The sequence below is a fragment of the Acipenser ruthenus genome, chromosome 7, assembly GCF_902713425.1.
Source record: "Acipenser ruthenus chromosome 7, fAciRut3.2 maternal haplotype, whole genome shotgun sequence".
NCBI classification, from domain to species: Eukaryota; Metazoa; Chordata; class Actinopteri; order Acipenseriformes; family Acipenseridae; genus Acipenser; species Acipenser ruthenus.
Genome location: NC_081195.1, coordinates 33369119 through 33394591, shown reverse-complemented (window position 1 = coordinate 33394591; position 25473 = coordinate 33369119). Strand labels below are relative to the sequence as shown.

The 25473-nt window shown below is 43.5% G+C and overlaps 1 pseudogene; it reads left to right on the top strand.

The window, feature by feature from the left end:
* LOC117414550 (lysine-specific demethylase 7A-like) overlaps window positions 1-24985 on the top strand; it is a 40759-nt pseudogene extending 15774 nt beyond the window's left edge.
* Window positions 24986-25473: the final 488 nt, after the last annotated feature.

Sequence of the window (25473 nt, the reverse complement as noted above, 5' to 3'; positions counted from 1 at the left end):
TTGCTTTATTCTATGACATACCAAAGGCATGCAAGTATACATGATAAAATAGCTTTTAATTTCATCACTTTTCAGGAGGAATGAAGCATTATTTCAATGAGCTGTAAGGGTACCAACAAATTTGAGCACGTCTGTATATATATATATATAAATTTACAATTGCAGCATTATAACAGCAGTGCAACAAAAACACATTTCACTTTTTAGAAATTCTTTTTGTGCTATAGATTTCAAAGCAGACGCCCTTCAAACTCTCATCAATGCTAACGTCTTTATCTAGCACATATACATCAGAAAACTTGTGTCGCAAATTTTCAATCACGTCATACAGGGTGATTGATGTGGTAAACTTACCTTCTATCTTCCACTGTTTTCGGGTACTGGTTTGTATCACTGTTTATGCATTGTTATAAGTGTGCTTCATTAGCAGAATAAATCAGTTCCTTACAATCCCTTGTAAAATACATTTTTATTTTCGCCATCAGTGAATTATCAAACAAAATCAAAACATAAATACATGTAAAAATCTTCAACCATGTTCAACCAAAACCTAATATTAGATAAAAGGGACCCTGAGTGAACAAATAACACAAAAATTTGATACATATTTAATTTATTTATTAAAGCTATGTAACACCCAATGCCCCCATGTGAAAAAGTAATTGCTCCCTTAGACTCAATAACTGGTTACGCCACTGTAACAGGGAGAGACCTGGACTGGCCGCCTGACGCATGCACGATGCTGCAGGAAGGGGGCGGCAGTCCCGTGGGGTCTGCCTGCCAGTCATGGCGGTGACACGGAGAGGTGGGGAAGAGGGTGTGTGTGCTTTTCCCCTCTCTGAGTGGCTGGGAGGCGGACTTTAATGGGATTGTTAACCTATAAAAGTAACACTCTGTTGTTTCCTCAGATCTGCCCCTTTAGACTGGAACAACGAGCAAAGCGGTCTCGTTTTGACTACCTAGGGACGGGAAAGAAAAATCAAAGAAAATAATTTTAAAGAAAGAAAGGGAATAGTGGGGGATCGTTGGGCAGCCCCAGTATTGTTGTGAGTTGGAGACAGCAGAGTGTAGGACAGAGTCCCGGGTCGTACGGGTAGTGGCGACTGGGGAGATTCCCGCTGTGAAGTGCAGCACATTTATTTTGTAGTTTTTCCTTACTGTGTTTTATTTTCCCTGTTTCTTTTTGCCTTTTTCGTTTTTTATAATTTGTGAGCACCTGCGAGTGCCGGACTGTACCTGAGTACCCTGCCGTGGTATTCCCCGTTGGTTCTGGATACCATAGCTGGTAGCCAGACCACGGACCACAAGTGCCCTCTACGGGCTCAAAGAAGTCAGTGCACCTCACCAAAATACAAAAGAGAATAATAAAACCGAGCACCTGTGTGGTGTTGTCAAATACCATTTCTGTCTCCCGTGTCAGTGAATACCCGCACCCTCCCACAGCCACCTTTAGCAGCAATGACTGCAACCAAATGCTTCCTGTAGTTATTGATTAGTCTCTCACAGCGCCGTGGAGGAATTTTGGCCCACTCCTCCATGCAGAACTGCTTCAACTCAGTGACATTTGTGGGTTTTCGAGCATGAACTGCTAGTTTCAGGTCCAGTCACAACATCTCAATGGGGTTTAGGTCTGGACTTTGACTAGGCCATTCCAAAACTTTAAATTTCTTGTTCTTCAACCATTATGATGTAGACTTGCTTGTGTGTTTCGGATCATTGTCTTACTGCATGACCCAGCTGCGCTTCAGCTTCAGCTCACGGACGGATGGCCTGACATTCTCCTGTAGAATTGTCTGACACAGAGCAGAATTCATGGTTCCTTCAATGATGGCAAGGCGTCCAGGTCCTGATGCAGCAAAGCATCCCTAAACCATGACACCACCATGCTTGATCGTTGGTATGAGGTTCTTACTGTGGAATGCAGTGTTTGGTTTTCGCCAGACATAACGGGGCCCATGTCGGCCAAAAAGTTCCACTTTTGACTCATCTGTCCATAGAACATTGTTCCAGAACTCTTGAGGATCATCCAGGTGCTTTTTGGCAAACTTGAGATGAGCATTCATGTTCTTCTTAGTGAGCAATGGTTTCCGCCTTGCTACTCTGCCATGAATCCCATTTTTGCCCAGTGTCTTTCTGATGGTGGAGTCATGAACACTGACCTTAGCCGAGGCGAGAGAGGCCTGCAGATCCCTGGATGTTCTAGGGTTCTTTGTGACTTCCTGGACGATTTTACGCCTTGCTCTAAGAGAGATTTTGACAGGACGGCCACTCCTGGGAAGATTCACTACTGTCCCAAACTTTCTCGATTTGCCCAATATGGCTCTGACTGTGGTTCGGTGGAGCCCCAGAGCCTTAGAAATTGATTTGTAACCCTTTCCAGAGGTCTTCAGGAATTTCTTTTGTTCGCTGACAACTTCACTCTGATGGTAAGGGCCAAAGTTCAGAAAATCAGACAGGAAGCAAATACTTTTTTACGGCACTGTATATCGCATAACACCAGCATTGCCATAGTATGAGTAGCCCAAACGTTTGACACATTAACGAAACAATAGCTCATGAATTCATTGAATTGTATTAATGGATTTGATTTACATTAGCTGCAACAACTGATTTGGTTTTAACATAAATCCGTGAATATATGCATCTAGCCAAAGCATGAGTACTTTTTAAATCAACATGTGTTTCTAAACTAGCAAAGCTTAACTTTTGCCGTAAATGAAGAGGCTTGTGAACACAAAACAATGTATTACCTGTTAAGTCTACTTTTGCCCACATAGCTGTTTGACTTATTGAACAAAGATTTAATTGATAACTGTATAAAAGTGTGCTGCGACATGTTTGCTAACACGTTCCCATACGACACGAACCATCTCTCTTGTGTATGTGGGTTGGTCATGTGAGTAGCCCAGACCCAATGAGAAACTATCATCCTCTATGGTTGCCAAAGAATAAAAACAAAAAAAAAAATGTAAACATGTCTAGTGGCACCAGATTTTAATGTTGCTGCCGCTATATGAGGTAAACCAGATTTGCATCCCTGAGCGTTTTACACGCACGTAACGAACACACTAAATCTCACGGCACTTGAATTCTCACAGCAGTCTGGTTGAGCGCCTGGCCCCCTAAACAATGGGGCCCTACGTGTCCGCTTCACTCGCCTTGCCGTAAAGCCGGCCCTGTGCCTCGTTTTTATGTAGGACAAAGAGTCAAACTGCAACTAAACATTGTGTGCTATACAAGCGCCTTTTTTCTGATCCTGTGAACCTGGTGCTGTAAGAAACATGGGTTTCATATGCAATGCCCGGTAACCCATCAAATTACATTGTAAGTAGCCTTTTTTTACAGTAGACTGTGGTGTTTTATTTTTTAAATTTTTTTATACTGTTATTTCAGACCTCATTTTTCACACATTTGGCATTATTGGATAACTTTCTACAATCCAGAAATCAAATGAAAGGCATTGTATTAATATGTAGATGCTTACTAAACAACAACTTTCTGTAGGAGGAGCACGGTGGTAGCAAGCCAATGAAAACTCAGGGAATGGGAAGCTCATGCCCAGTGACGCGGTCGAAACTGGAGAGAGGCTCCAGCTCCCAAGCAAGGAGGAACGCTAGGCGACTCAGAGATCAAGGGAGCAAGGCACCCTCAAACCTTGACATCCTAGAACTGCACACCAGGGAGGTGCTGCGCAGGCTGGGGATGGCACCTTGGGAAGAGGTGGAGTATTGTCCACAATAGCCCACATGTGTTCTGTCCAAACACTATACATTTGAGCCTCTACATTTCATGTTCATAGTCTATTTGGTTTATGAAAACAGATATTCTCAGTTTTGTGATTGTCCAGATTGGAACTTCTCATGTGTGGTAATAGGTTTAAATCCACTGTTCTGGACCCAGTTATTTGTTATAACAACCACGTGTTACTAAAATGTCCAGTTCTCCAACCAGTAAGGAGTCTCTGTTTACCTGCTATAAGAGATTCAAGCACAGCAGAGAAGTAAAGGCGTTAACTGTGCAGGGTCCAGGTAGGATTTGCACACCCATCTTGTAACTGGCAGTGGATTAAAAGATTTTGACTCATTGTTCTCATTATTATTATTATTTATTTCTTAGCAGACGCCCTTATCCAGGGCGACTTACGGTCGTAAACAAAAATACATTTCTGTTGTGTTCTACAGGATGTCGTTTACAGCACCAATTTGAATAGCAGATTTAACAAGATCTTCCAGCCGGTGTCCACAGTGCCTGAATGGAGGATTGTGGCAATGTGCCCCGCCCCTGTGTGCAATTGTGTGTTATGTGTTGTATGTTGCGTGTGTAAATGTTGGTGTATAGTCATTGGTACAGGGGATATAAACGGGTCTGTGTTTCACGTGTATTTAAAAAGTGTAGATTTGTATTTAGGCACGAGGAGAGCACAAATCACTTCACGTGCTGGTTAAATGTAATATGTGAGCACGGGGTTGCACAGAATTAATTCACGTGCTGGGATTCAAGTGAATAATTAATTAGTAATTGAATCCCAGCACAATAGTATATATAGACGCACATTTCTTGCACTCAGGGTTAGGTGTTCGGGAGTGGAGAACGGGTGTGGAGAAGGAGAGTTAAAATAAGAGAAAAGATCGTAAATATAATAGTTGTTTGTACTCACCGTGTTTGTTTGTCTCCGTGCACCGTTTGTTTAGTGTTTAGTCCGTTTTGTTTATATGTTTCTTTTGGCTACCAGTGCCGTGTTTTGTATTCCGTTGTTTAAACCTTTTATTTTGTTATTAAACGCTGAGTGCAGCCATTGCACTCAGCTCATCATCACCACCGTCTCTGTCGTTTGTGTTCCTGTTTCTGGTCTGACGCCACCCACTCCGGCCGTCTTTGTGACACGTGGTGTCCTGCGTGGGATCGACAGCGCCTCCAGGACTCAGGCCAGAGCAGGAACCGCAGTTTTGGATTAAAAAAAAAAATTAAAAAAAAAAAAAATGGCAGAAGACGCCATCAAAGTGCGGGACTGGATGCTGGAAAATGCTGGGCTGGAGGCCCAGTCTATACCAGTAGTCGTCCAGTTCCTGCAGTTTATGGACAGAGAGCGATGGGAGGCATATGCGAGGGAACAGACCGTAAGCACCTGGGAGGAAGGTGTGGGGTTGGTCCTCAGCTACCTGGAGGCAATTATAAGTGGAACAGCAGCCCAGGTAGCAGGTCCACCAGCAGAGGAAGAATGCCTGCTGTCCCCGTCTCCACCAGCAGAGGAAGAATGCCTGCTGGTTTTGCCTCCACAGCCCAAGCGGGAGGAGCCTGAGCGTCCACAGCCCAAGCGGGAGGAGCCTGAGCATCCTACGCCTGAGTGGGAGGAGCCTGAACGTCCTACGCCTGAGTGGGAGGAGCCCGAACGTCCTACGCCTGAGTGGGAGGAGCCCGAACGTCCTACGCCTGAGTGGGAGGAGCCCGAACGTCCTACGCCTGAGTGGGAGGAGCCCGAACATCCTACGCCTGAGTGGGAGGAGCCCGAACGTCCTACGCCTGAGTGGGGGGAGCCCGAACGTCCACAGCCCAACAGGGAGGAGTCGGTGCGTCCACAGCCCAACAGGGAGGAGTCGGTGCGTCCACAGCCCAACAGGGAGGAGTCGGTGCGTCCACAGCCCAACAGGGAGGAGTCGGGGCGTCCACAGCCCAAAAGGGAGGAGTCGGTGCGTCCACAGCCCGAAGAGAGGGAAGTCGGGGCTTCCACAGCCCTAGGACCCAAGCTGCCAGCAGAGGGTGAATACCTGCTGGTCCCACCTCCACCAGCAGAGGGTGAATGCCTGCTGGTTCCACCTCCACCGCAGTGGGAGGACTGCTTGCCCCTCCCACCTCCACCAGCAGAGGATGAATACCTGCTGGTTCCACCTCCACCGCAGTGGGAGGACTGCTGGCCCCTCCCACCTCCACCAGCAGAGGGTGAATACCTGCTGGTTCCACCACCGCCAGGAGCAGAGGAGCTGGAGCTGCCTCTGCCTCCACCACCGCCAGGAGCAGAGGAGCTGGAGCTGCCTCTGCCTCCACCACCGCCAGGAGCAGAGGAGCTGGAGCTACCTCTGCCTCCACCACCGCCAGGAGCAGAGGAGCTGGAGCTGCCTCTGCCTCCGCCACCGCCCGGAGCAGAGGAGCAGGAGCTGCCTCTGCTGCCCGTACCTCCGCAGGGAGTACGGTGGCCAGAGCCCCAGAAAGGGGAGCTGCCGGCCACGAAGAAGGGGGAGGAGGTCTGGAGACCACCAACCCCAGCAGCAGTTTCGCTGCCGGAGATCGTGGGGGAGGTCAGGAGACCTGCTCCCACTGCAGCAGTTTCGCTGCCGGAGATCGTGGGGGAGGTCCGGAGACCTGCTCCCACTGCAGCTTCTTCGCTGCCGGCAGTACTGTGGTCGGAGCCCCACCAAAGGGAGCTACCGGCTACAAAGAAGGGGGACGAGGTCTGGAGACCACTTTCCCCAGCAGCAGTTTCGCTGCAGGAGTTCTTGTGGCCGGAGCCCCACAGGAGGGAGCTGCCGGCTACGAAGAAGGGGGAGGTCGGGGGACCACCTGCCCCCGCAGCTTTTTCGCTGCAGGACGGGACCAACAGGCTGTCAGCCATGCCACTACCGGCAGGGGTGCTGACAGCATGGCCAGCCATGGGCCCACTGAAGCCTCCCTTCCCAGCCCGAGACTTTGTCCTGGACTGCTGGGTTTTTAAGGGGGGAGGTGGCCGTTGAGGCCATGTGTGCTGCGCACAAGGGGGGGTATATGTGGCAATGTGCCCCGCCCCTGTGTGCAATTGTGTGTTATGTGTTGTATGTTGCGTGTGTAAATGTTGGTGTATAGTCATTGGTACAGGGGATATAAACGGGTCTGTGTTTCACGTGTATTTAAAAAGTGTAGATTTGTATTTAGGCACGAGGAGAGCACAAATCACTTCACGTGCTGGTTAAATGTAATATGTGAGCACGGGGTTGCACAGAATTAATTCACGTGCTGGGATTCAAGTGAATAATTAATTAGTAATTGAATCCCAGCACAATAGTATATATAGACGCACATTTCTTGCACTCAGGGTTAGGTGTTCGGGAGTGGAGAACGGGTGTGGAGAAGGAGAGTTAAAATAAGAGAAAAGATCGTAAATATAATAGTTGTTTGTACTCACCGTGTTTGTTTGTCTCCGTGCACCGTTTGTTTAGTGTTTAGTCCGTTTTGTTTATATGTTTCTTTTGGCTACCAGTGCCGTGTTTTGTATTCCGTTGTTTAAACCTTTTATTTTGTTATTAAACGCTGAGTGCAGCCATTGCACTCAGCTCATCATCACCACCGTCTCTGTCGTTTGTGTTCCTGTTTCTGGTCTGACGCCACCCACTCCGGCCGTCTTTGTGACAAGGATCCATGACAATAATATTCGCTTGGTGCTTTCTAATGGGCAAATTGTGAGGTAAGCCAGAGTGGCTTCATTTGCAGCCAGCAGGGAAAAATTCTAGTTTGCAAAAAAGTGGGGGTAGGAGAATAAAAAGCTGTGGCTTTTTATTATATTTCTTTCTTTTTTTGTTTGTTTTTTTAATAGTTTTCTCTTCAGGTTCCCTAAAAGCAGTAGTTTTGTTTATTATGTTATAATTTTGGATAATATAATAAAACTGTGATAAAGTTCAAGGGGCAGTGCTAAGACATTGAATAATATTACTTTGTATTTTGGTTGTGAAGTTTCTCATTTGTTTTGTTAAAGTACATTTAGCTAACAAAATAATTCCAGTAAATCTAATATGTAGAGCTCACATTTTCCTGTAAGATAAATGCTTTCTTAACATATACAGCTGTTGAAAGTATCTTGTACTCTCTTCCATGCTGCATATCCAGTAGAAGGAATGCCTCTGACACATGTAAGTTGCTTCTGGGAGTTCTTGTACAATTCTGAACGTATCATTTTTTTTTGACAATGACTATTCTAAAATAAACATTCAAAATGTTTGCTATTTATTTTCTTTAAAATAACACAAACTCCCAGAAGCTGGAAGAATTTGCTTGCATTTGAGTAGCAATCATTGCTTTTCCTATGACTGACATGCTTTCAATGGCAACTTAATTCCTTCATGTGACTTTGATTGGAAGTGCTGCATTTGATAAATGTTCTTCTCCAAAGGCTACAAATAAATTGCCATTAAAAAATCTAATTCTCCTTTCACAATGTGTGCTTTTTCGTATAGAAAATCTGAGACCAACAAAATATAGAACAGTATTAGGCAAGATTTACTGGATATGTTTGCACCGTGTACTTTGAAGTTTGCTGTGTATGAGGACAGGGTTGGTTTTAGAACAGCTATAACCTTAATCACTATCTTCCCCTGTAGAGACAAAAGGCAGCCAGTTACAGAGAAGAGTCTGTTTACTGGTAAGAGTGATGACGACAGAGGAATTTCAAAGGAAACCAAGAAGGTGAAGAGCGAAAAGGAGCGCTGGGGGGAGGAATATGAGCAGGAGAGGACCAGTGGAAGTGATACAGAGCAGAAGCCGCTCAACAGTAAGTTTTACAGCACACTTGAGGTTAAGATTGCTAACAGGAACAGTTCTACATGACTGTTGCTTCTGCTCATGATATGTTTCTGAATCTGTTTAGGCTAGAACAAAGAACAACTAGGGGGGACATGACTGAAGTCTTTAAAATCTTAAAAGGAGTTGACATAGTTAACCAGAACCCGGAGACACAGTTGGATATTAAGTGGAGATAGACTTAGAACAGAAGGAAGGAGACACTTCTACACACGGAGAGTGGAGAGGGTATGGATGGGCTACCTAGTCATGTTGAGGAAGAATCACTTAGCTCTGTTAAAACCCAACTTGAAAGTTATTAGATCAACCAGCAGCTACTAGAAACCAGATGAGCTTAGATAAACAGAATGGCCTCCACTCATTGGTTAATTTTCTTATGTTCTTATGATTTCCATCTGCTACAAACTATCCAACACAAACAAATTTCAGATTTTCACATCAATATCAAGGTCAAGGTCTACTATATAATATCGTTCTGCTATAGTTATGGTTTCAAGTTTGTTTCAATGTGATTTTTAAACATTAATATCTTGTCAATATTAGGGGGTAGAGTGATGTCCTTTGCAACAAACACTGTGATTTTGTCTCTCTTAAATTGTTAAATGATCATTCAATATGATTAATATTTTAAAAGATAAAAGGGAGGTCAAAACATGAAATGTTTCCCTGTGTACAATGCAAATTATAAAGTAATTTTTCAGCAGAAAAATGACATAGCAGTCTCTGCTGACTTAATTTCCTATGGTGGTTAGAATTTGATTTGGATTTGTAGTTTTATTTTTGAATGTTGTTTTTTGTAACCGTGTACATCCGAGGTGGCGATTTTCCATCAGGTCCCCAGCTCAAAGACACATGTCCATAACACAAGGCTGGCTCTCACTCTCTGCTATGACCAGCAGGCTCTCATTTTTACACAGTCTCACTGCCACCTGCTCCTCCTGCATCTTTGAAGACGGCCACAGAAACACACAAAACAGTAACAGCATTTAAACGCTATCTTCAGTTGTTTCTTTTAAAATGTTGGTTAAAACTTAATAGTGATTTAAAATATTTAATGGTTGCAAGAAACTTGCTTCCTTTACTCAAACATTATAGTGGTCATAATTTATGGTTCCATCTTCGTTTTTTATATTAAACTGATTTTTAACCATTAATATCTCGGTCAAAACACATTTAAGAAAATGACCCCACCCTCAACCTATTCAGCCATATTGGAAATGATGTCATTAAATCCGAGTAGAAAAAATATAAACAGATTTAAATGAAAACAATTCCTGCCGCAAAGTGCCTTGTGTAAGAGCTACCATACTTGAAGTAATTGCAGTATCTACATTTTTTTTTCACAGTTAAATACTTATATATGTTATTTTCAGTAATTGTCATGTTTCCAGTAAGTGCAAACCACCATCTAATGGGTTATCTATCAGTTTACTTTATTGGGTAAGGAAAAAAAATATAAAAAAGTATTGGAGTTAAAATAACGATTGTATTGTTGTTTGATTTGTAATATTGTTATTACTGTTTTCTGTGACAGTTTTTCTCTTGTATGTGTCTCTTCTGTATGTTAACCGAGATATGTGCTTTGGCTCAGACTGCTCGCTGCTGTTCTGGTACCTGCTTGCAGCACCATTACGAAGGCTGTTAGGACTTTAACAGCAGGCTTTTGTCAGTCTTGTATTTGTTCAGACTGTTTGGATTTGCCAGAAGCTATATAGATGGGCATCCCTATATACTGCTTCTTGCAGTAATTCAAACTGTGAGGACCTGTAGGTCACTGTCCCGCTCCGTTCCCGACCCGGTACACGCCGAACAGGGAACGAGGGTACTGCACCGGTACTGTACTGACTTGGTGCAAGTCACCGCATGTGTACCATACCACCAATGGTCTCCCTCCATTTTTTAGCCCTAGCTACTTGTTACTGGGGTTCCATATGGTAACGCTCAGGGTAGCCTTCGGCTTAGCCTTGTAGCATTCCAGTCGTTGTGGAATATTGCCTTTGCGACGGCTTTGGTACACTCACCCATGCGGTAATGGTTACATGTCGTACTTGATAGGGAACATTGGGATATTATTATAACCCTGGTTCCCTGAAATAGAAATGTAACCATTAACCTTCAAGGTCGCTGCGTCCATGATTGCAGCAGGCTTGAATGAAAAAGAGATCTGTGAGTGCAGTACTTTGATGCCCTCAGGGATGGGCCATTGCTGCGTCACAGGCTCTGCGAGCAGTTTTGATAAGTCTTATTCAGGTTTCGGGGTCTTTAGGAGGTAAATACTCCATACGGTAATGGTTACATAACCTAACGTTATAATATATTGAGTTTTTTGTCTTTTCCCCATATCCCCAAAAACTATTTTATTGTAATTATTGGTTTGATTTTTTTCTTCTGATTTGAATATTGCAATCTACATTTATTTGTCAGTTCTCCCCAAATATATGTTCTGAAAAAAAAGGTTGAATTATCTTCACTCCCCTCATAACACACATTGTAATTGTATAGGATCTAATTTATTATTGCATTTTTTAAAATACATTTTACTGGGCAGTGGAGGTTATTTTAGGCAGAAAATGGCAAGTCTGTTGCTATTGCTGTGTGGCAGATGGCTCTGCTGTTGCTGTGTGGCAGATGGCTCTGGCAGTGAATATGAGCCGAGTGACACTTCCTCCAGTAAGGAGTTCAAAAGTGGTCAGGATGAAGCCTATGAAAACTGAGCCTGAGCCCCTGCCTGGACAGAGGGGGTAGATTTCAGCCATTCTACCACTTGCTTAATTGATTTCAGAAGTGCCTGTACAATTAGTTGTGATAAGGAGTTGACCGTGTGACCACAAACCACTTGACTTGTCATTATGGTGATTTCTAAGAGGAGGTATACCACCCTTACTTTTGTCTCAATGAGTTGAAGTTTTTAAAAACAGTTAGAAATAAACAAAGTCATAAGTCAGTTACAGCTGAGTTTGATGTTGAAGCAAAACAGTCTCACAACTGAGCTGGGTGTTGAATTTAAAGCAACAAAAAAAAAAACATAAAATTGTAATTACAGAGAACTTCCTACCTCGCCAAGTACAGAAGAAGACGCTATTCAGGGCATGCTGTCTATGGCAGGATTTCTATATCCTCAGTGTTTACCCAGCCAGACAGAGGGGACATTGAGCTCCCAGGAGCCTTGGGATTCTAGGGAACAGTGGTGGTGGAACCCCAGTACCAGAATTTCCGACTCTGGTAAGTAACTTTGTGTGTCCTACACAATGTAACCGCACTGTATCACTGAATAAGTGTTACTTATGCGTCTATGTGAAACAATGTATCTAGTTTGTTTCACTGAACAACTACTTCGCAGCAACTGCTGAAAACCGTCTACCTTAAACGTCTCTCTAAATCACAGGGTTACTTTTGAGAATATAAATACAGCAAATATTTGCCTTATTGACACACAAAAAAGCGACACTAAATCACCATGTTTACATCAAAGTATGACACTGTACCTGTAAATTGCAGTAGTTGTATTAAAATGTATTTTTATGTGAAATGTACATCATTTCCAAAATTGTGATGTGCAGAACGTGCATGTAAATTCTCTTTCTGATGCGAGTGAGCGGAAGCAATTAGTACGTGCTTGATTTAAGGCATCACCTCTCTTCTTGAGATCCCCCACAGTACATTGCCCGCAGTGCTTAGTTTGTGCCGGGTCGCAGCCCTGGAACCTCTTCAGTTATGAAAGTTAAAAATCTCATACAATTTTTGCTCTTGAATGCTTTTCCTTGAAATTCTCAACACAGTTCTTGCATCCGCACTAAAAGAGACAGTCCACTGACAAGTTCGTACTTTTATAATCTACGATTTTAACTGAGTGTCTTTAATGACACCGGTAGCACAACAAGGACTTCGACTCTGTTGTCCTTTTTTATTCTCTGTGCTTTCTGAATAAATGTTGCTGAAAACACAACCAAGGTAAGAAAAATGTCAAATCTTATCTACCGGTATCTATTTATCCTCTGTATATATCACTACCCGTTTATCTATACATGTGTATGTGCTACTGTAAGTCGCTGTTATAGTATATATAATTGACATAATAAGTAAATATTGTTTATTAACATACATATCAGACATGTAGTCCTGTAATTCACTGTGAGGGGCGGGGCAGTTGCGTTGTCGGTGGCATTTATTTATTTATTTATTATTTTTGCACTTCAAAGATGGTAACCCTACTATGTATGCAGGCTTTATTTATGTATTTATTTATTTATTGTCCTGCGGTTGCTTTGAATTCATTTTTCTGCACGTACTAGTACTTTATATACGAATGATGAAGAATACGTGGTTGTAAACATGTAACACTAGTACATTCAATACCCTTTCAAATAAACATGCATGATTTTGAATGCGCGCTTCTTAAGAACGGTATTTTTGTTGTTGCTTAAGAACATAAGAAAGTTTACAAACGAGAGTAGGCCATTCAGCCCATCTTGCTCGTTTGGTTGTTAGTAGCTTATTGATCCCAGAATCTCATCAAGCAGCTTCTTGAAGGATCCCAGGGTGTCAGCTTCAACAACATTACTGGGGAGTTGGTTCCAGACCCTCACAATTCTCTGTGTAAAAAAGTGCCTCCTATTTTCTGTTCTGAATGCCCCTTTATCTAATCTCCATTTGTGACCCCTGGTCCTTGTTTCTTTTTTCAGGTCAAAAAGGGTCGACATTGTCAATACCTTTTAGGATTTTTAATGTTTGAATCAGATCCCCGCGTAGTCTTTGTTCGAGATTGAATAGATTCAATTCTTTTAGCCTGTCTGCATACGACATGCCTTTTAAACCCGGTATAATTCTGGTTGCTCTTCTTTGCACTCTTTCTAGAGCACCTCTTTATTTACAAATTAAGCACTGATTGCCCATCAAGGCTGCCTCAGTTTGTTGGTGTTTCCACTGGGGTCCGAGTGACAACTCTATATACCGATTCATACGAATACGTTACTGAGAAATACAAGTTTGAGTACTGCTGCAATGTGAGGGGTATTTCCCCCTGTGCAAATTACACCTGTGATTAGGCTCTACAGTAAATCAAGTCTAATTTTATTTATAAAGCAACATTCACACCAAAGGCATTTCAAAGCGCTGTACAGCAACAACAATTCATAATCAAATACAATCCAAAAAGCAAACAATATACAGAAAAACAATGTTTAAAACGACAGTAAAGGCACACTAGGATAGAACGGCTAATGTATAAAGGTAAGACTTCAGTCTAGATTTAAAAGCTGTAACAGTCCCAGCCTCCCTAACAAAGGTAGGAAGGGCGTTCCATACCTGTGGTGCTCTGTGTGAGAAAACCCTTCCACCTGTTTTAATTTTACTCACCCTCGGGACAATCAAAACACCTGCATCCTGTGATCTCAGTGAATGGCTGGGTACATATGGGGTGAGGAACTCTTGTAAATAAATGGGTGCCAGGCCATTCTGGGTTTTATAGGTTAGCAGCAAAATCTTAATCAATTCTAAACTCCACCGGGAGCCAATGTAAAGAAGCTAGAACAGGGGTACTGTGTTCCCTTTTACTAGCTTTAGTTAGGATCCTAGCGGCGGTGTTTTGGACGAGTTGTAGTTGAAATAGCACACTTTTTGGGATACCATAGAGGAGTGCTTTAGAGTAATCAATTCTGGATGATACGAATGCATGCATAAGTCTCTCTGCATCACATATGGAAATTATGTGTCTAATTTTTGCAATATTTCACAAATGATAGTAACTTTAGTAACTTCTCTAATATGTTTCTCAAATGACAGAGCGGGGTCAGAAATAACACCTACATTTTTTTTTTTTTTTATAATTTAGTTGTTAACAATTATTTTTTATTATTTTCTCCCCAATTTGAATTGGCCAATTATTTTTAGGCTCAGCTCACCACTACCACCCCTCGTTGACTTGGGAGGGTGAAGACGAACACACGCTGTCCTCCGAAGCGTGTGCCATCAGCCGACCGCTTTTTTTCACACTGCGGACTCACCATGCAGCCACCCAAGAGCTACAGCGTCGGAGGACAACGCAGCTCTCGGGCAGCTTACAGGCAAGCCCGCAGGCAGACCTACAGGGTTTGCTGGGGAGCTCCCGTCCTCGGTCGGCAAAGGAATAGCCTGGACTCGAGCTCACGATGTCCAGACTATAGGGCACATCCTGCACTCCACGTGGAGCGCCTTACTGGATGCGAGACTCAGGAGCCCCCTACACCTACGTTTTTTATATCTGATCTAAGACCTGAAGAGAAGTTACTAAGCTCAGGCTCTTGTAATACCACATTATTTATTTGTTTTTGGGAACCCACTAGCATAACCTTTGTTTTTTCTTAGTTCAGCAACAGAAAATTTTGAGTTTATCTGCTAGACAAGCCATAAGTAGCCCACCAGCCCAAGTATATACTGGCTTTACAGACCAATAATTATTACACTCCGGTTTCATACAACAGTTATGATGGTGACCAAACATGACGAGTATGTTGTGTTAAACTCCAATAACCCTACGTTATCTTTCCCCAGTCAAATCGTAGCGTGCCTAAATAAGCACAGTAATTTACCATAATAAAAAACAGAAATGAAAAAGAAAATGTAGAACATAAAGTGCAACCAGATATAAGAAGAAGAACATTAGAAAGTTTACAAACGAGAGGAGGCCATTCAGCCCATCTTGCTCGTTTGGTTGTTAGTAGCTTATTGATCCCAGAATCTCATCAAGCAGCTTCTTGAAGGATCCCAGGGTGTCGGCTTCAACAACATTACTGGGGAGTTGGTTCCAGACCCTCACAATTCTCTGTGTAAAAAGTGCCTCCTATTTTCTGTTCTAAATGCCCGTTTATCTAATCTCCATTTGTGACCCCTTGTCCTTGTTTCTTTTTTCAGGTCAAAAAAGTCCCCTGGGTCGACATTGTTTATCCTTTTAGGATTTTGAATGTTTGAATCAGATCGCCGCATGGTCTTCTTTGTTCAAGACTGAATAGATTCAATTCAGGTCTGCATACGACATGCCTTTTAAACCTGGGATAATTCTGGTTGCTCTTCTTTGCACTCTTTCTAGAGCAGCAATATCCTTTTTGTAATGAGGTGACCAGAACTGAACACAATATTCTAGATGAGGTCTTACTAATGCATTGTAAAGTTTTAACATTACTTCCCTTGATTTAAATTCATCACTTCTCACAATATATCCAAGCATCTTGTTAGCCTTTTTATAGCTTCCCCACATTGTCTAGATGAAGACATTTCTGAGTCAACATAAACTCCTAGGTTTTTTTCATAGATTCCTTCTTCAATTTCAGTATCTCCCATATGATATTTATAATGCACATTTTTATTGCCTACATGCAATACTTTACACTTTTCTATATTAAATGTCATTTGCCATGTGTCTGCCCAGTTCTGAATGCTCTCTAGATCATTTTGAATGACCTTTGCTGCTGCAACAGTGTTTGCCACTCCTATTTTTGTGTCATCTGCAAATTTAACAAGTTTTCTTACTATACCAGAATCTAAATCATTAATGTAGATTAGGAATAGCAGAGGACCTACAGTGCCTTGCATAAGTATTCACCCCCCCCCCTTGTACTATTCCACATTTTGTAGTGTTACAACCTGGAATTAAAATGGATTTAATTGGGATTTTTACCATTTGATTTACACAACATACTTAACACTTTGAAGGTGCAAAACATTTTTTATTGTGACACAAAAGTTAATTGAAAAAAAAAGACATTTGTTGGTTGCATAAGTATTCACCCCCCCTGAGTCAATACTTGGTAGAAGCACCTTTGGCAGCAATTACAGCTGTGAGTCTTTTTGGGTAAGTCTCTACCAGCTTTGCACATCTGGATCCTGCAATTTTTGGCCATTCTTCTTGGCAAAATTGCTCAAGCTCTGTCAAGTTGGATGGGGACCGTTGGTGAACAGTAATTTTCAAGTCTTGGCACAGATTCTCAATCGGATTGAGGTCTGGGCTTTTACTGGGCCATTCTAAGACATTCAGGTTCTTGTTTTTAAACCACTCCAGTGTAGCTTTGGCTGTGTGTTTAGGGTCATTGTCCTGCTGGAAGGTGAACCTCTGCCCCAATCCCAGGTCTCTTGCAGACTGAAACAGGTTTTCCTCTAGAATTTCCCTGTATTTGGCTCCATCCATCTTACCCTCAATCCTGACCAGTTTCCCAGTCCCTGCCGATGAAAAGCATCCTCATAACATGATGCTGCCACCACCATGCTTCACCGTGGGGATGGTGTTCTCAGGGTGATGAGCAGTGTTGGCTTTGCGCCACACATAGCGTTTTGCGCTAAGGCCAAAAAGTTCAATTTTGGTCTCATCATGCCAGAGAACCTTTTTCCACATTTTTGCTTTGTCTCCCACATGCCTTTTGGCAAAATCCAAAGGGATTTGATATGGGGTTTTTTTTCAGCAATGGCTTTCTTCTCGCCACTCTTCCATAAAGCCAAGCTTTGTGGAGCGTCCGGGTTATAGTTGTCCCATGGATGATTTCTCCCATCTCAGCTGTGGATCTCTCCAGCTCCTTCAGAGTTACCACTGGCCTCTTGGTTGCTTCTCTGACTAATGCCTCCTTACCTGGTCACTGAGTTTTGGTGGACGGCCTTCTCTAGGCAGAGTCGCGTTTGTGCCATATTCTTTCCATTTTTTAATAATGGATTTAACGGTGCTCCGGGGGATGTTCAAAGTTTGATTGGTGCTTCTCCAGAACTTTATCCCGGACTTGTTTTGATAGCTCCTTGATCTTCATGATGCTGTTTGTTTTGATATGCTCTCTAACAAACTAGGGCCTTCCAGAAACAGGTGTATTTAATCTGAGATCCTGTGACACTTTAATTGCACACAGGTGGACTCCATTCAACTAATTATGTGACTTCTGAAGGCAATTGGTTGCACCAGAGCTTATTTAGGGGTGTCACAGCAAAGGGGGTGAATACTTATGCAATCAAGACTTTTCAGTTTTTTATTTGTAAATAATTTTGAAAAATATGTAGATTTTTTTCCCCACTCTGACATTATGGACTATTTTGTGTAGATCAGTCACAGAAAATCCTAATTAAATCCATTTTAATTCCAGGTTGTAATACTACAAAATGTGGAAAAGTCCAAGGGGAGTGAATACTTATGCAAGGCGCTGTATGTGTATATATATATATATACTGTTTACTGTAAGCAAGGAATAGAGTGTCCATCCCATACCTTCAGTTTCCTCAGCGGTATTTAATCTTTTTAGTTGATTGACAAATTGATATAGAGCATTACACTTTGTCTTACCTATTGCCAGTACATAAGATGGACAGGTTAACCATTTTGGATTTTTCTTTTGAAGGTCCCCTTTTCCACTAGGTTTAAGTCCACCATCAGGCCATCTTACCTCATAAACATTTTTGGTTTCAGTTACATTATTTTTGTAACTACGTTCATCAAATTCTACAATCCACTCTTTCTTGCCAATTTCTATCGCATTCTCTTCAAAAAAAATCAAACAGTGCAAATTACATTTTCTCCATCTCTTTACTGTTCCATGAAGTGGTATGTAATACTGTGGGAGCCACCTGTCAAACACAAATGGTCACTTTGCTGGTCTCGTGCAGGTACATTTGAAAAGTAGGGCGCACGCCATGCAGGCAGGCAGCAGCACTTCTCTCTTTTGCTGACAGTTTACTCTCCGATAAGGTGACATTTATTGAAATGGAGAGGGTGTCATAACGTTTCTTACATCATGAAGCAGAAGTTATGTCTCGTATGACAAAAGTAAGTAGACGGATAGAAATAAATGAATGTACTTATAGCCAGCCTGGCTTTGAAGTGTGTAAAAGTATTGTCAATTGAGCAGTTAGCAGTTGTGCCAGTCTCCTTGCAAAGTGAGGTGGAACCCATTTAAGGGTGGGCATATAATAGTGGTCAGTCTACAGGAACCAGGGACTGAGGCAGATAGGCAAGTTCCTGCTTCAAGTAATTTTTAATTAACTACATTTGGTAACTTTGTAAGGTGGTGTTTGAATTAGCTGAGTTGGTGTGTGATTAGTACCAGGTGAGTGGTTTAATTGAATAGAAGTTGATTTGCTATCTGATTGGTTTCCACGCAGTTTAGTTGGTTCTTTTTCCACGCAGTTGTCTTTTATATATTAAGCAGCCTATTTCTGCACCAGCAAGAAGCGCCAGCAAACAGAAGAGCCTCAACAAAAGAGCCGGGAGTCTAGCTGTGGGAGTCTAGCAAGGGGAGGCCTGCATTGAGACGCTGTTCCAATAGATCCAAACCAAACGGGCCTCTAGAAGAAGCTATCTACTAGTCAGGTCTGTACCCTCCACCCTACTGCTCCTACTGTGCCTTTTGTCCTGCTTGTCCTGCTATTACTGTCCCTTTTCTGTCCTCCTGTCCTCGTCCTCTGCCCTCCCTCCGCTGCTGCTCCTCCAACCCCTCTAACCTCATTTCTCTGACTCTCCCCCCCTCCCGCACACTCTCTGGTGCACTCTGGAACTGTCACTCTTCTGCTAACAAAGCTGATTTCATCTCTGCCTTCGCCTCCCACCTCTCGCTCGATTTCCTTGCTCTCACTGAAACCTGGCTGTCCCCTGATAACACTGTTACTCCTGCTGCCCTGTCTCTCTACGTCCTGTCCCATACCCCGCGTCTCACTGGACGGGGAGGTGGGACAGGTCTTCTCCTCTCTCCCTCCTTACTCTTTTCTGTCCCCTCCGATCTCACCTCACTCTCTGTCAATACCTTTGAATTTCATGCAGTCCAACTAACCTCTCCCTGTTAACTCCTGCTCATTGTTCTGTACCGCCCCCCTGGGCCTCTCACTCACTTTCTGGATGAACTCGACTATCTACTCTCCTCCCTCCCCTCTCTGTCTACCCCGACTGTCCTGTTGGGTGACTTCAACATCCATCTCTCCAACCCCAGCCACTCTGCTGGATTCCTCCCTCTCCTTCACTCCTTCGACTTCTGTCTCTCTCCGTCCCCTCCTACCCACAAAGCTGGCCGTCAACTGGACCTCACCTTCTCCAGGGCCTGCTGCCCCTCCAACCTCTCTGTCACCCCCCTGGACCTCTCTGATCACTATTTCATCTCTTTTTCTCTGTCTCTCCCCCCTCTCCCTGCTCCTCCTACCCCCACTGTCACCTCTCGCCGTAACCTCCGCTCTCTCTCCCCCTCTGTCCTTGCCTCCACTGCTCTCTCTCACCTCCTTCCTATCGACTCCTTTTCACAACTCTCTGTAGACTCTGCTACCTCCACCCTCTTCTCCTCACTCACCTCCTCCCTCGACTCCCTCTGTCCCCTCACCTCCCGACCTGCTCGTCCCACCCCTCCCCATCCCTGGCTCTCCTCTGCGCTCGGCTCGGCAAGAATCACACTGCGATCTGCTGAAAAGAAATGGAAGAGAACCAAACTCCCTGCTGCCCTAGACCTTTACCGCACTCTCCTCTCCTCCTTCTCCTCTACTCTCTCCTCTGCTAAATGTGCTTATTTCCAATCTGTAATCCAAGCCTCCACTAACAACCCACGCAAACTATTCTCTACCTTCTCCTCCCTCCTAAACCCTCCCCCCCTCCTCCTCCCTCCTCTATCCCCCCTGATGACTTTGCCTCCTTCTTCTCTTCTAAAATCTCAGATATCCGCAAACTCTTTAACACATCTCCCTCCCCCGCACCCCCTCCTGCTCCAACCCCTACACCCACTACATCCCCTACTTACTCGCCCTCCTTCTCCACCTTCTTGCCCCTCTCAGACTCTGACCTCTCCTCCCTGCTCCAGGGTCACAAACCCACCACGTGTGCCTTGGACCCCCTCACCTCTTTCAAGCTGCTGCTCCTGCTCTACTCCCCTTCATCTCCTCCCTCCTCAACACCTCTCTACTTTCTGGTATCTTTCCCTCTGCCTTCAAAAAAGCCTCTATCACTCCCCTCCTCAAAAAACCCTCGACCCCACCTCCCTCCAGAGCTACCGTCCTGTCTCCCTCCTACTCTTCCTCTCCAAAACCCTCGAGCGGACTGTACACCGCCAGCTCTCTGCTTTCCTGTCCAACCACTCTCTGCTTGACCCTCTCCAATCTGGCTTCCGCTCTGCTCACTCCACTGAAACCGCCCTCCTGTCTGTCACCAACTCACTTAAGTGTGCCCGAGCTGCCTCTCTCTCCTCTGTCCTAATTCTCCTCGACCTCTCTGCTGCCTTTGACACTGTTGATCACTCTATTCTACTATCATCTCTTGCTGACCTGGGGATCTCTGGAACTGCTCTGGCCTGGTTCTCCTCCTACCTCTCCAACCGCACTTACCAGGTAACCTGGCGTGGAGCAACCTCCACACCTCACCCTCTCTTAACTGGAGTCCCCCAAGGGTCAGTCTTGGGTCCTCTCCTGTTCTCTCTCTACACCCGCTCCCTGGGCCCCCTCATAGCATCCTATGGTTTCTCATAACATTTCTATGCTGATGATGCTCAGATTTTCCTCTCCTTCCCCACCTCTGACTCCACCATCTCCTCCCGTATCTCTACCTGTCTGTCTGCTATTTCCTCCTGGATGCACTCGCATCACCTCAAACTCAACCTCTCTAAATCTGACCTCCTTTTCTTTCCCTCCTCCTCCTCCCCCTCCTCTGATCTCTCTATCTCTGTTCCTCTGGAATCTACCACACTCTCTCCCTCTTCCTCCGCTAAGAACCTTGGAGTCACCCTGGACCCCTGCCTCTCTTATTCCCAGCACATCTCCACTCTGGCACGCACTTGCCGATTCTTCCTGAGCAACATCCGAAGAATCCGACCCTTCCTCACCAACTATGCTACCCAGCTCCTGGTCCAGGCCCTGGTACTCTCCCGCCTAGACTACTGCAACTCTCTCCTGGCTGGACTCCCTGCGTCCGCCACCCGTCCGCTCCAGCTCATCCAGAACTCTGCTGCCCGCCTAGTGTTCTCTCTGCCTCGCTTCGCCCACGCTACTCCACTACTCCGCTCGCTCCACTGGCTCCCGATCACCGCTCGCATCCAGTTCAAGACTCTTGTACTAGCCTACAGATGCCTTGACCAGACTGCACCCAGCTACCTCCAGACCCTCATCTCTCCCTACACCCCCACTCGACCTCTCCGCTCCGCCTGCACCAGAAGACTAGCTCTACCTCCGCTACGCTCCCCTGCCTCCAGAGCCCGCTCCTTCTCCACCCTTGCTCCGCAGTGGTGGAATGACCTTCCTACAGATGTCAGGACTGCCCAGTCCCTGACAACATTCCGGCGCCTCCTTAAGACTCACCTCTTCAAACAGCACCTGCAGAACTCCTGTTTGTATCCTGGGACACTATCACCCTTCATTTAAATGTGCTTCATTTTGCTCTTACCTGCCCCCAATTTTACTGCATTTAATCCTGTACTTCAGAATACTGTAATCTGCCAAGTGTTTAACCTGTAGTACTTTGTATTTAATCACATCCTGATGTAACTATCACTATTTAATCATATCCTGATGTAACTATCACTATTATCTGCTGTATTATTGAATTGTGGTTTGTCACACTTGTACTTTGCTTGAACAAAAGTTATTGTATTTCTTGCTCTTACTGTATTACTTGTATTGTAACACTTGAAATGTATTTGCTTACGATTGTAAGTCGCCCTGGATAAGGGCGCCTGCTAAGAAATAAATAACAATAATAATAATAATAATAATAATAATAATAATAATAATAATAATAATAATAATAATAATAATAATAATAATAATAAAATGAGGAGGAACCAACTGAGACTTCCCTTAACACTGTCCTAACACCTGATCAAGTTTTGTTCCTCGGTGATGAAACAGGACTTCTTGAAAACCACGAGGAGAACTGTCCTGCCGAAAAATATAGGTTTTGGATATAATGTTACCGAGGGATAATTCTACTCTTATATTCGTTATTTGAAAGGAAGTGTAAAGGCAATTGGATATCCCATACATTGAGTTAAATTATAGGACACTTAAAAAAAATGTGCTTCAGATGTTTACTTTATTTATGTATGGGTGAATCGGCTTTACAGAAGAGTGTAATTCCGTTTCCCTGGATCTCGCTCAGCTATTTCATAGCTCCAATACAAATTCACAAGGGAATGCCATTTAACCCCACGAGAGTATTAATTCTAAGGAGTAAATTAAAGCATGTCTTAATGATCCGGTTTTATAGATAAAAACTGTATATTTCAAATGGTTTTCGTGGTAGAAATATGTTTTAATATAACTCGCCCTGCAGCCTCGAACACCAGTTGCATGAGGATTCCCCTGAGATCAATGTGGCTATAAGCAATTATACTACTTTGAACTTGAAGTAGGCTGCTACATTGTAGACCTCTAACCAAAATAAACAATGTTACATCTGTGTTGATATGAGGGAAGTGTATACGTCTGACTGTAGTTTGAACCACCCAAAAAATAAAGATTGCAAAAATGAGAATTCTGAATTTAAATAAATGTAAAATCTACTTTATTATCCACTAAATTATTACTGTTTTACAGCTGTCCGATGAAGAGGTTTCCAATTCAGGTGAAGATGAAACTGAGTTTAATAGGGCTTCCTGCCACTCCACCCAGTGTGAATTTGAAGTGGACTGTCAAAATGTAAGTAAAATGATATTAAGAAAAATACCTATATAATCTTTTAAATGTTATATAATCTTACCGTATATACTGTATGCTTAACATCCAATCCCATAACATGTAATGGCAATTATATGCACAACTGCATTACATTTACTTAATTTACATTTATTTAGAACTAACGACTGTATATAGTTTGCTTTGACCAATTTAACAGCCTAGGCTTACAGCTCTGTCTATCCCTTGACACATTACATTGTTAAATTATTTTGCATAAATGAATGCGAGTACTTTATGTAAGCAATTTAAAATAGTTCATGAGCACTATAACACACATACAGAGACCACCGATGCCTTGGGTACATTATTTTAAAATGAACATGCAAGACCTAAGATGGCATTGCTTGTAGTGTTCAAGTATAATATTGTAGCGTTGAGCATGCTATGGGCAATGTTCTGCGGCGGTGACGGTGGAAAATAAAAGATCAGACCAGACAGTGAGGTTAAAATGGAATAGCTCTTAACTTGAACCACACTAAATAGGGATACGTCTCCAATTCCCCATAACAGTCGTACTTGGAGTTTGAAGATTATTAATTATTATGGTTTACTGGATGCAGATATCTCCCAACACATTTTATAACACTAAATAGCAAACTGTGTTAAATAATCATAAGTAATTTAGCTAAGACTAAAACAACACGTTCAAGTACAAACCACTTCACTCTTGAACCACCTCCCAGGGTGTGCAGTCAGCATGTACATCAAGAGGAACTTTGACTCATGAGCAGCTCGTTGAGTACTTTTTGTTTTAATTACATTTGTCAAATACAGTACTACTGTACAAGTTTCTGAACTTATCCAGTTCTCTGTAAGGTTCAATCTCAGGAGAAGGAGAAATACATCTCTTTAAAAACCACTGAAATACATCTCTTGGAAGGTTTCAGTAAATTAGCTGAATTTCAAACGCTCAAAACAAAAATGAAATCATCAATCATAATTTATTATAGCCTGGAGATCGCCGGTTCAAATCCAGGCTATGCCATCGCCGATCGTGGCCGGGAGTCTCGAGGGGGCGGCGCACAATTGGCCGAGTTTGAGCTGCCCAGGTTGGGAGGGATTAGGTCGGCAGGGTAATCCTTGTCTCACCACTGCGCACCAGCGACCCCTGTAGCGGCCGGGCGCCTGCCTGTGAGTTGGCAGCGAGTAGCTGGCGGAACTGCGTTTCCTCCAACGGCGCGATAGTTCTGGTTTAGCTAAGCTGTCGACTTGCAGTGTGAAAAGAAGGGGGGCAGCTGACAGCATGCGTTTCAGGGGACGCTTGAGCATGAATTGTCTTCGTCTCTCCCTGAGTCAAAACGGGAAGTCACAGCACTGAGGCAAGGTCTTAAAAAATAACTGGATATTCTAAATTGGGGAGAAATAGGGGGGGAAAAATAAATTTAAAAAATTGATTAAAAAATAAATGAATCGTAATTTAGTTATGAATTCTGTAGTCATTGATTCACATGGGTTTGTATAACTTAGCTGGACTGAAATGAGCATCAGTGATGAATTGTGATTAATTATTCATTTCCCTGCTCACTATTTGAAAGCTTCAGGAACAGTGCTGGTCATATCCCTGTGTTCTTCAAGCTTGTTTTGAATGGAAAGTAGATTAATAAAATATTCAATTTCCACCCTGAACAGGTAAACCTGTAGCGGAAGAGATTCCTGCAGATCGCGTGCTGCAGTTTGTCAGTGAAGCCCCCGTCAACAAGTAAGGATAAGGAGTGCCTAGCGAAAGAAGGATAGTGGAAATGGAAAAGGGACTCTGGAGATTAAGGGATATTTTGTGAACCATAAAATTTCTGTGCAGTCTCAATAAAATACTTTTTTGTTTTTGAGTTTGAGTGTGTTTGTGTAAAATGTCACGCACAGAGACACCACACACACACACACTGACACACACACAGACACCGCAAACAGTCACACAGACTTCACACATATGTGGCACCAACCTGAACGGCATGTCTTTGGACCGTGGGAGGAAACCGGAGTTCCTGGAAAAAACTCACGCAGACACAGGGAGAACATGCAAACTCCACACAGACCCCTGAGGCCAGAATCGAACCCAGGACCCTGGAGCTGCGAGGCAGCAGTGCAAACCACTAACCTTAACCCATAAATGCAAAACAGCATCACCCCAGTTCTAAGTATAGTAAAAGTATCCTTTTTGTAAGGGCATAACGCTGCAGCTCACCTGGCGTTCTCTCTGCCATGCTTTTCCTACGCTGCTCCAGTGCTTTGGTCTCCTCAGGCTCCCGATCATCACAGACATCCATTTGAAGACCCTCATATTAACCTACTAAT